At 44.9% G+C, this 12,795-nt stretch overlaps 1 protein-coding gene across 5 annotated transcripts in view; it reads left to right on the top strand.

Moving 5' to 3' along the window:
• TTC39B (tetratricopeptide repeat domain 39B) overlaps nucleotides 1–12,795 on the top strand; it is a 171,019-nt gene that overhangs the window by 101,574 nt on the left and 56,650 nt on the right. Inside the window, exon 2 of one of the 5 annotated variants that reach the window (XM_038403044.2) lies at nucleotides 6,987–7,084. The exons of the other annotated variants lie outside the window; for them this stretch is intronic. The gene's annotated coding sequence lies outside the window, so the exon portion shown is untranslated. The remainder of the gene's footprint in view (nucleotides 1–6,986; nucleotides 7,085–12,795) is intronic. 5 annotated transcript variants of the gene reach the window in all.

Below are 12,795 nucleotides of genomic sequence, written 5' to 3'. Positions count from 1 at the left end.
AAGCCTTGACAGCCTGCCTTGCCCCAACCTTGAAGAAACAGGTACAACATTCCTGGGGCTGGCAGAATACTATTGTAGATTTGTACCATGGTTATCTTTCATTCCAGCCACTCCTGGATCTGCTTAAGGACAGCAGCTCTAGAAAGGCTCACTGGATGAGGGCCTGTGAAAAATCCTTCCAGACTCTTAAGTCCCAACTATGTGGGGAACCTATTCTGTACAGCCCATACTTCACCAAGGAATTTACCCATGAGAATCAGGGCATGCGATCTAGTAGCTTCCGTGAGTTGCCGGAAGAAAGCCTCATCCACCTCATCCCCCTGGTCCGGTGGTCTATAGCAGACTCCCACCATGACATCACTCTTGTTGCACACACTTCTAAACTTAATCCAGAGACACTCAGGTTTTTCCACAGTTTCGTACCGGAGCTCTGAACAGTCATACTGCTCCCTTACATACAGTGCTACTCCCCCACCTTTTCTGCCCTGCCTGTCCTTCCTGAACAGTTTATAACCATCCATGACTGTACTCCAGTCATGTGAGTTATCCCACCAAGTCTCTGTTATTCCAATCACGTCATAATTCCTTGACATCACCAGGACCTCCAGTTCTCCCTGCTTGTTTCCAAGGCTTTGTGCATTTGTATATAAGCACTTGAGATAACCTGTTGATCGCCCCTCATTCCCAGTATGAGGCAGGAGCCCTCCCCTCACAGACATTCCTGCCTGTGCTTCCTCCCGGTATCCCGCTTTCCCACTTACCTCAGGGCTTTGGTCTCCTTCCCCCGGTGAACCTAGTTTAAAGCCCTCCTCACTAGGTTAGCCAGCCTGCTGGCAAAGATGTTCTTCCCTCTCTTCGTAAGATGGAGCCCGTCTCTGCCCAGCACTCCTCCTTCATGGAACACCATCCCATGGTCAAAGAATCCAAAGCCTTCTCTCCGACACCACCTGCGTAGCCATTCGTTGACCTCCACGATTCGACGGTCCCTACCCAGGCCTTTTCCTTCCACGGGGAGGATGGACGAGAACACCACTTGCGCCTCCAACTCCTTTATCCTTCTTCCCAGAGCCACGTAGTCCGCAGTGATCTGCTCAAGGTCATTCTTGGCAGTATCATTGGTGCCCACGTGGAGAAGCAGGAAGGGGTAGCGATCCGAGGGCTTGATGAGTCTCGGCAGTCTCTCCGTCACATCACGAATCTTAGCCCCTGGCAAGCAGCAGACTTCTCGGTTTCCCGGTCAGGGCGGCAGATAGATGACTCAGTCCCCCGGAGGAGAGAGTCCCCGACCACCACCACCCGCCTTCTCCTCTTGGGAGTGGTGGTCGTGGAACCCCCAACCTCAGGACATCGCATCTCATGCCTCCCAACCAGCGGGGTCTCCTTCTGCTTTCTCCCCCCAGACATATCATCTGGTCCACTCTCCGCAATGGTACCTGTGGAGAGAACATGAAAGCGGTTAGTTACCTGTGTCTGTGTTACTGGAACCCGGACATTCCGCTTACCTCTTCTGGAGGTCACATGTTGCCAAGCTTCTTCACTGGCCTCTTGGCTCCTCTGTGCAACCTGCTCTATATCTTTAGAGCTTTGTGCCCCTAGAAGGCTATCCTGAGTTTGGTCCAGAAAATCCTCAGTCTCTCGTATACAACGCAGGGTCGTTACCTGTTGCTCCAGACCTTCAATCTTCTCTTCCAATATGGAGACCAGCTTGCACTTTGTACAGACAAAGTCGCTTCTGTCCTGTGGAAGAAAGACAAACATGGCACATCCAGTGCAGGTCACAATAGCTGAACCCCCCCCTTCCATATCACCTACCTACTATGAGCTTCCTCAGAGACGTTGGCAAGATGTAAGCCTCACTGGGCTCACTCCAGGCGAACTCCCAGGCAAACTCCTGCTGTGAGCTGCTCTGCTGTCCCCGCTGCTCAGCTGGTTCGCGAGGCTCTGGCTATTTTTAAACAGCCAGGCTTCCCTGACGCAAACACACAGACACCCTAATGCCCGCCCCCTGCAGGCTAGCAGCCAATCAGACACTCACTCAGGCTCTCTCCCTGCCCTCCCAGCAAACACACGCTCGGATACTTCCTCAGCAAGCAAACACACACACTCGGATACTTACCAGTCCCAGGCAAACTCCTGCTGTGAGCTGCTCTGCTGTCCCCGCTGCTCCGCTGGTTCGCTGCCGCTCAGCTGGTTCGCGAGGCTCTGGCTATTTTCAAACAGCCAGGCTGTTTGAGGTGGATGAGGCTTTCTTCCGGCAACTCACGGAAGCTACTAGATCGCATGCCCTGATTCTCATGGGTGACTTTAATTTTCCTGATATCTGCTGGGAGAGCAATACAGCGGTGCATAGACAATCCAGGAAGTTTTTGGAAAGCGTAGGGGACAATTTCCTGGTGCAAGTGCTAGGGGAGCCAACTAGGGGGAGCGCTTTTCTTGACCTGCTGCTCACAAACCGGGTAGAATTAGTGGGGGAAGCAAAAGTGGATGGGAATCTGGGAGGCAGTGACCATGAGTTGGTTGAGTTCAGGATCCTGACGCAGGGAAGAAAGGTAAGCAGCAGGATACGGACCCTGGACTTCAGGAAAGCAGACTTTGACTCCCTCAGGGAACAGATGGCCAGGATCCCCTGGGGGACTAACATGAAAGGGAAGGGAGTCCAGGAGAGCTGGCTGTATTTCAAGGAATCCCTGTTGAGGTTACAGGGACAAACCATCCCGATGAGTCGAAAGAATAGTAAATATGGCAGGCGACCAGCTTGGCTTAATGGTGAAATCCTAGCGGATCTTAAACATAAAAAAGAAGCTTACAAGAAGTGGAAGGTTGGACATATGACCAGGGAAGAGTATAAAAATATTGCTCGGGCATGTAGGAAAGATATCAGGAGGGCCAAATCGCACCTGGAGCTGCAGCTAGCAAGAGATGTCAAGAGTAACAAGAAGGGTTTCTTCAGGTATGTTGGCAACAAGAAGAAAGCCAAGGAAAGTGTGGGCCCCTTACTGAATGAGGGAGGCAAGCTAGTGACAGAGGATGTGGAAAAAGCTAATGTACTCAATGCTTTTTTTGCCTCTGTTTTCACTAACAAGGTCAGCTCCCAGACTGCTGTGCTGGGCAACACAAAATGGGGAAGAGATGGCCAGCCCTCTGTAGAGATAGAGGTGGTTAGGGACTATTTAGAAAAGCTGGACGTGCACAAGTCCATGGGGCCGGACGAATTGCATCCGAGAGTGCTGAAGGAATTGGCGGCTGTGATTGCAGAGCCCTTGGCCATTATCTTTGAAAACTCGTGGCGAACGGGGGAAGTCCCGGATGACTGGAAAAAGGCTAATGTAGTGCCCATCTTTAAAAAAGAGAAGAAGGAGGATCCTGGGAACTACAGGCCAGTCAGCCTCACCTCAGTCCCTGGAAAAATCATGGAGCAGGTCCTCAAAGAATCAATCCTGAAGCACTTAGAGGAGAGGAAAGTGATCAGGAACAGTCAGCATGGATTCACCAAGGGAAGGTCATGCCTGACTAATCTAATCGCCTTTTATGATGAGATTACTGGTTCTGTGGATGAAGGGAAAGCAGTGGATGTATTGTTTCTTGACTTTAGCAAAGCTTTTGACACGGTCTCCCACAGCATTCTTGTCAGCAAGTTAAGGAAGTATGGGCTGGATGAATGCACTATAAGGTGGGTAGAAAGCTGGCTAGATTGTCGGGCTCAACGGGTAGTGATCAATGGCTCCATGTCTAGTTGGCAGCCGGTGTCAAGTGGAGTGCCCCAGGGGTCGGTCCTGGGGCCCGTTTTGTTCAATATCTTCATAAATGATCTGGAGGATGGTGTGGATTGCACTCTCAGCAAATTTGCGGATGATACTAAACTGGGAGGAGTGGTAGATACGCTGGAGGGGAGGGATAGGATACAGAAGGACCTAGACAAATTGGAGGATTGGGCCAAAAGAAATCTAATGAGGTTCAATAAGGATAAGTGCAGGGTCCTGCACTTAGGATGGAAGAATCCAATGCACCGCTACAGACTAGGGACCGAATGGCTCGGCAGCAGTTCTGCGGAAAAGGACCTAGGGGTGACAGTGGACGAGAAGCTGGATATGAGTCAGCAGTGTGCCCTTGTTGCCAAGAAGGCCAATGGCATTTTGGGATGTATAAGTAGGGGCATAGCGAGCAGATCGAGGGACGTGATCGTTCCCCTCTATTCGACACTGGTGAGGCCTCATCTGGAGTACTGTGTCCAGTTTTGGGCCCCACACTACAGGAAGGATGTGGATAAATTGGAAAGAGTACAACGAAGGGCAACGAAAATGATTAGGGGTCTAGAGCACATGACTTATGAGGAGAGGCTGAGGGAGCTGGGATTGTTTAGTCTGCAGAAGAGAAGAATGAGGGGGGATTTGATAGCTGCTTTCAACTACCTGAAAGGGGGTTTCAAAGAGGATGGCTCTAGACTGTTCTCAATGGTAGCAGATGACAGAACGAGGAGTAATGGTCTCAAGTTGCAATGGGGGAGGTTTAGATTGGATATTAGGAAAAACTTTTTCACTAAGAGGGTGGTGAAACACTGGAATGCGTTACCTAGGGAGGTGGTAGAATCTCCTTCCTTAGAGGTTTTTAAGGTCAGGCTTGACAAAGCCCTGGCTGGGATGATTTAACTGGGACTTGGTCCTGCTTTGAGCAGGGGGTTGGACTAGATGACCTTCTGGGGTCCCTTCCAACCCTGATATTCTATGATTCTATGATTCTATGATTTATCCTCCAAACTGCTGCCTCTAAACTCTGATTGGGAGCTGTCTCATCATAGTTGGTCAATGGAAGGAGCACCCAGTCTTCCACCTTAGCTGAAAACTGTTCCCCTGAGAGATAGTGTATTTGGTTTAGAAAAAAGGCTTGGTGGCAAAATGGCTGTAGACGTGCTCTGATACTCCCTTCTTCAGAATGTTTACACCCTGGTCATGGATCAGGCCCTGTAGTGGCTCAGCACCATGAAGGACACCAACCCATGGTTCATGCAGTGGTACCTGGTTTTTTTTCCTCCTGAGATGGGAGCTGATCGACTAGTACCCCAGGCATGATCCTGAGTGGGAGTTGTGTGATGGCTTGGACAAATCCCCTGCTGAGCAAGAGTGGGATAACAAGGGCTTGTGGGCCCAGTCAACCCACCCCAGTTTATCTGTAGTAGATGTCAGGAGTAGAGAGAGTAGCTAGATTGCCTGGTGGCTGATCCAGAAAGAGAGGAGACCTCCAGGCTTCTTTCACAGAGCTAAAAGTGGTTGCAGCCAGGAACCTGAGACAGCTTGTTAGCTTGGTGGGCCTCCCCAGTGGATGGAAAAACTGAGCGTAGGGAGACTGACTGACTGACCATTTATTTGAATACAGGCCCTGAAGGAAAGGGCAAGGTCCTGCTGAAGGCTTGTCAGACAACCCTCTTTTTTTTTTTTTTTTTCTCCTTGCATTTTGGGACTTTGATACCCTGGAAGGAATGAACTGGAGAGTGTCTTAGCCAGAAAGCTAAGGCTCTCCAGCACCTGACTTCGCTAGAGGTGGAGGTTGCCTTCAGAAACCCAGGATAGGATGAGTAGTGCCATTTTTGGGCTGCAAGGGGACACCCCAGAGGCCAATCCTTCCTCAATAGTGTATTGTCTAAAGTTGGACCACACTTTTTTTTTTTCTAAACTGCCATTGTCCTTGAAGACAGTTGCTGAGAATTGTTAATCTGGTAGATTTTTTTGCCTTCACTGTTAGAATCATATTACTACATGGGGGGAGAGTTCTATGGCGCGTTCTCCTTTTTCAAAGAAATAGTCTTTGCAAGAAAGAGAGCACCAAAGCCCCTATCTGGCAAGAGCAGTAGTTAAGAAGTGAATTGGTCTCTGGGACTTAGCCTTTCCATAAGAAAGCAGTCTTTTCTCCCTTATTGGCAGGAATTTGGTTGGAGGAGGGTCCTGCCTTGCCTTCCATCACACCTAAGAATGATTCTTTTGAAGAAAGTTCCAAAGTTATTCACCTGTCTCGAGTAATGGTCTTCAGTGTGTGTGCAGGATTAGCCACATTCAACCCAACTGTAGAGATTTCAGAGGGTTTTTTACAGCCGGTACTGGTCTGCTCTGACAGGGAACCAGCCTCTTGAGATGAGCTCCCAAAGAGATGCCATTTTTTTTGTTTTGTTTTGTTCTTTTCTGGCTTTCTTGCTGCTGACTGCTACTGTCTTTCATTGATCTTGTTAGGATGTCAGTAATTATGTCTGATCTAGTATATTTTACCCGTCTCTGTGTGTGCTATTGGTTTTTTGTTTTGTTTTTGTCTTAGTTTTTGGCCATGTGAGGAGTTACCATCACATCAGATTTTTGAGAAAAATGCAAAGAGTAATATATACTGTATATTTTATTTAACAGTTTATAACCTCAGAGTGATTTTTGTTTTAGGGCCATGTAGAATAGGGAAAAATAAAATATGAAGCCTGTTACTGTTAGTCAAACTGTAAATTGTTACAAGCTGTCTTGTACATTTCACTAAAAGTAAATGCAGACTGCTTTTGCATTTGTGTACTTCTTTTTGTCCAGTTTTTTTTTTAAGGTAACCTTTTTAATGTGCTTTTTAAGGTCACTTTTTAAGGTACCTAGTTGTTCAAGTGAGAGACACTGAGGTAACTTTTTTTTTCTCCTTTAAATGTAAATCCTTTTGTATTTCTCTTGTTTCCATTTTCTCCTTGCAGTTAGGCAGTGATGGATTAGAATTAGGCTGCAGTACAGATTGGGAAAATCTCCCAGCATCCTCTTCCTGCCGAGGCATCAGCAACTAGCATTGACTGTAGCTGCTGCCACTCTAATTGACATTTCTTTTAAATTCTGATATGGAGAGCTCCTGTGATGCCAGCTGCTGTCTTGTGAACTTTATCTTTTTTTTTCTTTTGCTTGATAACTAATTAATGAGAACCCCATGGGTATCGAGAAATAAAACAGAGAAAATTGAATATCTCCGTGCTTTTTTGCTAGCTATTTGCTAGCTTTTCTGTCTGGTAGGAAAGAGAGACTTATCCTTGCATTGGGAGGACTGCATTTATTCACCTGAAGTTATCTGCTGATTTCATCCTGTAAGTACGTTGACTCCGTATAGTAGTCCCGGAAATCATGATTGCAGTAATCATGTTTGTGGATGTTTATCTGGGGAAACCTGCCTTTGTAGAAATGTACTCTATTGAAAACATCTGTAGCTTAGATGGAGTTTGTTCTACATGCTGACTGTACGTTCAAAGGGGGAAAATGTATTCAGAATGATTTATGAAGTAATTGTTTTTCCTCCGTTCTTAGCAGTGGTGAACATTGCTTCTAGTGAATATGAGTTTCTCTGCTGATGTCAATGATTAATCAGCTAGAATGCTGTTGGTTGCAGAATACTGCAACGTATGCATTTTGAGATGCTCTTTTTGAAATTGGCAAGATAAAGATATCATCAGTGTTATGGTGGCTTATTGCATTTGCTGATATTTTTCCTTGTCCTGGCAGCTGTTACCATTTAACCATTTCTACTGCTATATATGTTTGGCTTAACTATAACAATATATTTTAAATGACCAAACCTTATGTAGAATATTTTTAGATTTTAGAGGCTGCTCAGTAATCCAAGATCTGCAACATTAAATATATCAACTCTCAGTATAACACATCCCAATAAATTGTTGTGAAGTTAAGAAAAATGGTTTTAGCAGTAGGACCACTCAGTCCTAATTGTGTGTTTGGATTAGAGCCAGCATCTGTGTGACGCAGTCATAGTATCATAAACATCTGGCCTTATTTGCTGTCCTACATGCTGGATGATTGGATTTTTTTTCCTAGAGAAATTTTAAAATGAATTGTGCTTCATTTTGTTAGAACTTTATCAGCGAACTACCATATTTTTAACTATGTACGGTTTAAACTGTAGTTTAACTTTATTTTAGAAGGATTTCTGTGTTCAACTTTATTGCTTTTTAGTAGCCATCTTTTATTTATGCAAACTCTTTCTGTAAAGTACATATTAACAAATTTGTCTTAGATATGTGAAAAGACTAGGCAGTAATTTGGGATTGCTTATTGCTCTTCCCCAGATTCTGATATGCTTTCTTGCACTGAGTAGCACCTAACCTTGATTTCAGTCTGACTATGCATGGAGTAAGGTATTTCTATGTGTAAGTGAGGGTATAAAAATCTGGACCTCAGCCTTTAGGATTATGGAAATTCTTGTATTAAATTATACGTTTGGTATCTTTTAAACTGTAAAGACTGATTAACACTACTGGACACCAGATATTTTAATGACCGGTTTCAGAGTAGCAGCCGACTTGTGGCACCTTAGAGACTAACAAATTTATTTGAGCATAAGCTTTCGTGAGCTACTAGGAAAAGTCCTCCTTTTCTTTTTGCTGATATTTTAATAAATCATATTACTGACCTTTCTGATTACCAAACAAACCTGATAACAGTAGCCTTCTGTTGTTTTGTACTGGACTATCATGCATCCTGACAGGTTTTTCATGCTAGCATTTTCATTAGTTTCCAGCAGTATAAAACAGATTTTTCTCCCATCTGCAGATAAACACCTGTCATGGTTTTTATTTTATTTTCTTCTCTTGAATAGTGGGTCATTTTTAAGTACTGCTAAACTGAAGTTAGCTACTAAATATGAAGCTCTGAAATGCCTGATGTAACTTCTAGCTGTACCATTGAATTAAAGATGATGAGCCAAATTCATCCCTGGTGTAAGTGAATTGACTTCAATAAAATTACTCCATAACTTCCATTGACTTACACCAGAGATGAAATATGCATGTGTTTTACATAAGTAAATAGTTATCCATATACTTGACATGTTTTGATTTTTCTCACTGTATGGCTGATTCATTAATGGAAAATTTTGGATCCTTCTTACTGTGCATGTTTAATACGATTGTGCCTATAAGACTTTTTGCACTTGATTTCTGAAGAAAGTGATGATAGTCTCATTTAACACTGTTTTAGCACCCTGACTCATAGAATGACTTCATTGTTGGCTCACTGAGCTCCTCTCCAGCCACTCAACAACCAAAGTGCTACAGCCCTTCCATTTTGCTCAGACAGCTATCTTCCAGTTTCCAGAATGCTGGGGGATTCTGATTATCTTGTGATGTTAGTTTCTCTCCTGAAGGAGGTTATTCTTGTTAGGGCATTCGGGAGACCTGGGTTTAATTCAAACCTCTGTCATTGATTTCCTCTGTGACCTTACCACTTGTCTCTCTGTGCCTCAGTTTGCTATCTATAAAATGAGGCTACTGATACTCCGCTACTTTGCAGAGAATCTTACTCCTGGGAGAATTCTGAGCCACACAGAATGTTGCAGAAATTAATGTCATACATGCAGAATTTATTTTCTTCCCCACAGAAATGGGCTGTCGTGCTGCTGTCCACCATTATTGGCTGCTGGACCCAGCAGAGCCCAGCTCACAAATAGAAGACAAGGGTGGGGGAGGAGGAGGGAACTGAAGGGTTTCCAGCATGCCCTGAAAGAAGGAGGCAGCAGCGCACAGGAAACTCCGTGCAAGCCCGGGACCCAGCATCAGATTGTTTCTGCCTCTTGAACGCTGGGCTCTGGGAGGGTAGCGGGTGTGAGTGTCTGGGCTGCAGAGGCCCCACAGCTGGCCCACAGCTGGCCTGGGGGATGCGGGATGCAAGTGGGGGTTGGGGGGAGGAGTGGTGTCTGGGCTGGTCATTGCTGGGGGTGTGGGGGTGAGTTTCTGGGCCGGGGGAGGCTCCACAGTTGGCCTCTGCAGGGAGGGGGTATGAGTATCTGGCCCCACAGCTGAACTCTGTGGGGAAGGGGGTAGAGAAACAGGAACTGGTTTGTCATAGGGGTTTCTTTAACTCTCTATTCATGGGCAAATGTTTTGTCTCTCTCTATTGTTATAGACATACTTGTTGATAGATATTTTGAAATAAATTACCAAAATAACTGATGTGATTATTTCATGTTATTTTGACAAATAAAATTTGCAGAATTTTAAAATATTGTGCATAGAATTTTTAATTTTTTTGCACAGAATTCCCCCAGAGTAAGAGAGGTAGTGATGATAAATTGATTAATATTATGGAGATGAGGGGGCCATCGAAGAAAGTAGATTTCCCCTGGATTGTCATCTTCATACGCAAAAGAAATGTCCAAAGTTATATTTCAGCAAAGATATATTTTATAATAATTTTACATTAGAATAATTAGTACTTCTATTGGTATGTATAATACTAACTTCTGAAATGAAGACACCATCCTTGGGTGAAAATCATGGCACTTTTAGGTTAAAATACAGAAGAGAGAGAATTAGGATCTTAAAAAAATAAAGGAGAGGGGATGTGCATTAGTGGTGTCAAACTTTTGGACATGAGGATGGAATATATTATTTCAAGGAAATTCTCTATCCTCTTCTGCCCTGTGGGCACCACTCAGTAGATAGAAGACAGCTGAAACCACCTATAAGTCCCTTGCAAAAGAGAGGAGCCATTTTAACCAGGAGCTCCCATAGGCTGAAGCTGGACCAGTCAAGCTCCTGGCCTGCCCTCTCAGAGCCCAGTAGGGAAGTAGGCAATGCTATAAACACAGCTATACTCCTCTTCCTGCTTTGCCGTAGACAGCCCATGGCAATGGGAACCACAGCCATATGAGTTGAGTGTTGAGGAGGAGTAGCAGCACTGGCTGCATCACTGCCCACTCAGGTTTGGCCCAGCTAGCCCTCTGTCATGAATAGGGGGAGCCTGAGTCCAAACCTGAGTGGTGCTACCATGACGCCTGTGCACCAGGTTGTAATGTCGCTCACTTAGTTTTTGCTCTGTCACTCCTCTATCACAGAGCGATGGGATGGCCAGTGTTGCTCCTCCTTGCTACTGCCGTGGAGCCAACTCTTGCACTAGAGCTCCACCCTGGGTGCCTGCCTGGCCTCTCCCTACTTCCAGCTGCCCATGTCCCCTCTCAGGGAGTGACACTCCATCTGGGTGGTTTGGGGTGGAAGGTGGGGATTGAGCATGGTGCAGGCTTGGTGGGCAAGGCCCTGAGGCCAGAAGCAGCAGTGGATATGGTTCCAGAGGGATAGACAGTGTGTGTCATGGGAAATATTTCTGGGGGTGCCACTGGGGGAATAAATGAATCCTGAAGTATTTTTTTTTTCTCCAAACCAAGTGCCTTTTGTGTAAGGAATTGAGCTTGTTGAGTTTTGTTTTTTTTTTTTTCTGATGGGAAAGTCATTCCATGAGATTCAAAATTTTTCAGATGAACATGTTGATTCTGGTGAAATTTCAGTTTAAAAAAAAATCAAAATGAAGTATTTTGACAGAATCAAAATGATCCGTTTCTACTTTATTGGAATGGAATGTTTTGACTTTTTTGTTTCAAAATTACTTTTCAAACATTTTATTTTATATATTATAAATAAGGCTGCGTGTCTGTCATGGAAGTCACTGATTCCATGACTTCTGCAGGAGCCAGTGCAGCTGGCTCCAGGGCTGCCCGAGCAAATCAGGCAGCACCTGGTCCAGCAGCACTGACTGCTGCTGGGGCAGTTTGGGTGTGAGAGAGTGCTCAAGGCTGGGACAGGGCGCTGGAGTGCGGGACTGGGAAGGCTCTGCGGAAGCAGCCAGTATGTCCCTGCAGCTCCTAGATGGAGGGGCCGGGAGCTTCACACGCTGCCCACACTTACAGGTGCTGCTCCCGCAGCTTGTGCCACTCCCCGCACACACCCCCTGCACCAATGGGGGTCACTCCCCCAGAGCACTCGTGACCCCCGGTCCAAGTTTTAGTTAAGTGTGTATATATAGTACAAGTCATGGACAGGTCACGGGCCATGAATTTTTATTTACTTCCCATGACCTGTCCATGACTTTTACTAAAAATACCTGTGACTAAAACGTAGCCTTAATTATAAATATAAAAATTTTAAAAAGCCAAAATCTGAATGGACTGTTTCAGATGACCCAAAATAACATTATTCTATGGGAATTTTCAAAATTTTGCTTTTGTTGTGCTTTGGAAATAGAAATTCCAGTTTCCACATACTTCTAGTTAGGAACCTAATCCATAATTAGGCACTTTATTAAAGTGGTCAGCATCAACAGATCCTATTGAAGATAGCTATAGTTGTGGTTACTCAGCACCTTTGAAAAACACCCCCCTTCTGTTTAGATGCTTAATTTTTCCTGGAGGAGCCTAACTTTTAGGTATGGAAATTCCAGCTACAATCTTTATTTGAGATGTGCTGTGATTAGTAATTGTGTTTTCAATAGGCAATATTTTAGATCTTAATTAATGGCACAAGTTTGTTGTATTTTCAGTCTTGCATTGTTATGTTATTTCATAATGTCCCCATGTGTGCTAGGCACTTCGCAAAAACATATTGAAGACAAGCCAGTGTACCAAAGAACTGACAGTCTCAATTATTTGACAGGCAAATGAGTGAGGGACAAAGGGGACCCGTTATAAATGTAGTATATAGTTGCTCATTTTAGGCATTCCTATGTCTTGGTGGTTCAAGCCTTATTTAATCTTATTTTGTGTTATACAAGTGCATTCACTTTTTGTTAGCAGCCCTACCGCAGTGGGATTTTAGAAGTGATTTGAATGTGGCAATGGGGAGAGGTTTGATGGATGGATTTTGGACGGGTATTCCCAGCATAAGAGATAATGTGGGAGAAAGTACAGTGGGATTTGTGGGTGAAGGAAACTAAGTTGGAGAGGGAGCAGAAGGAACTGTGATCCAGATAGACTGGTCCCTTTGCTTTCTTACGTATTGTAACAACCAAACCTTCCCTA

Source organism: Dermochelys coriacea, chromosome 5 (genome assembly GCF_009764565.3).
Source record: "Dermochelys coriacea isolate rDerCor1 chromosome 5, rDerCor1.pri.v4, whole genome shotgun sequence".
Taxonomy (NCBI): domain Eukaryota; kingdom Metazoa; phylum Chordata; order Testudines; family Dermochelyidae; genus Dermochelys; species Dermochelys coriacea.
The sequence above is the reverse complement of the archived record's forward strand: the minus strand, read 5'-3'. Positions and strand labels throughout refer to the sequence as shown.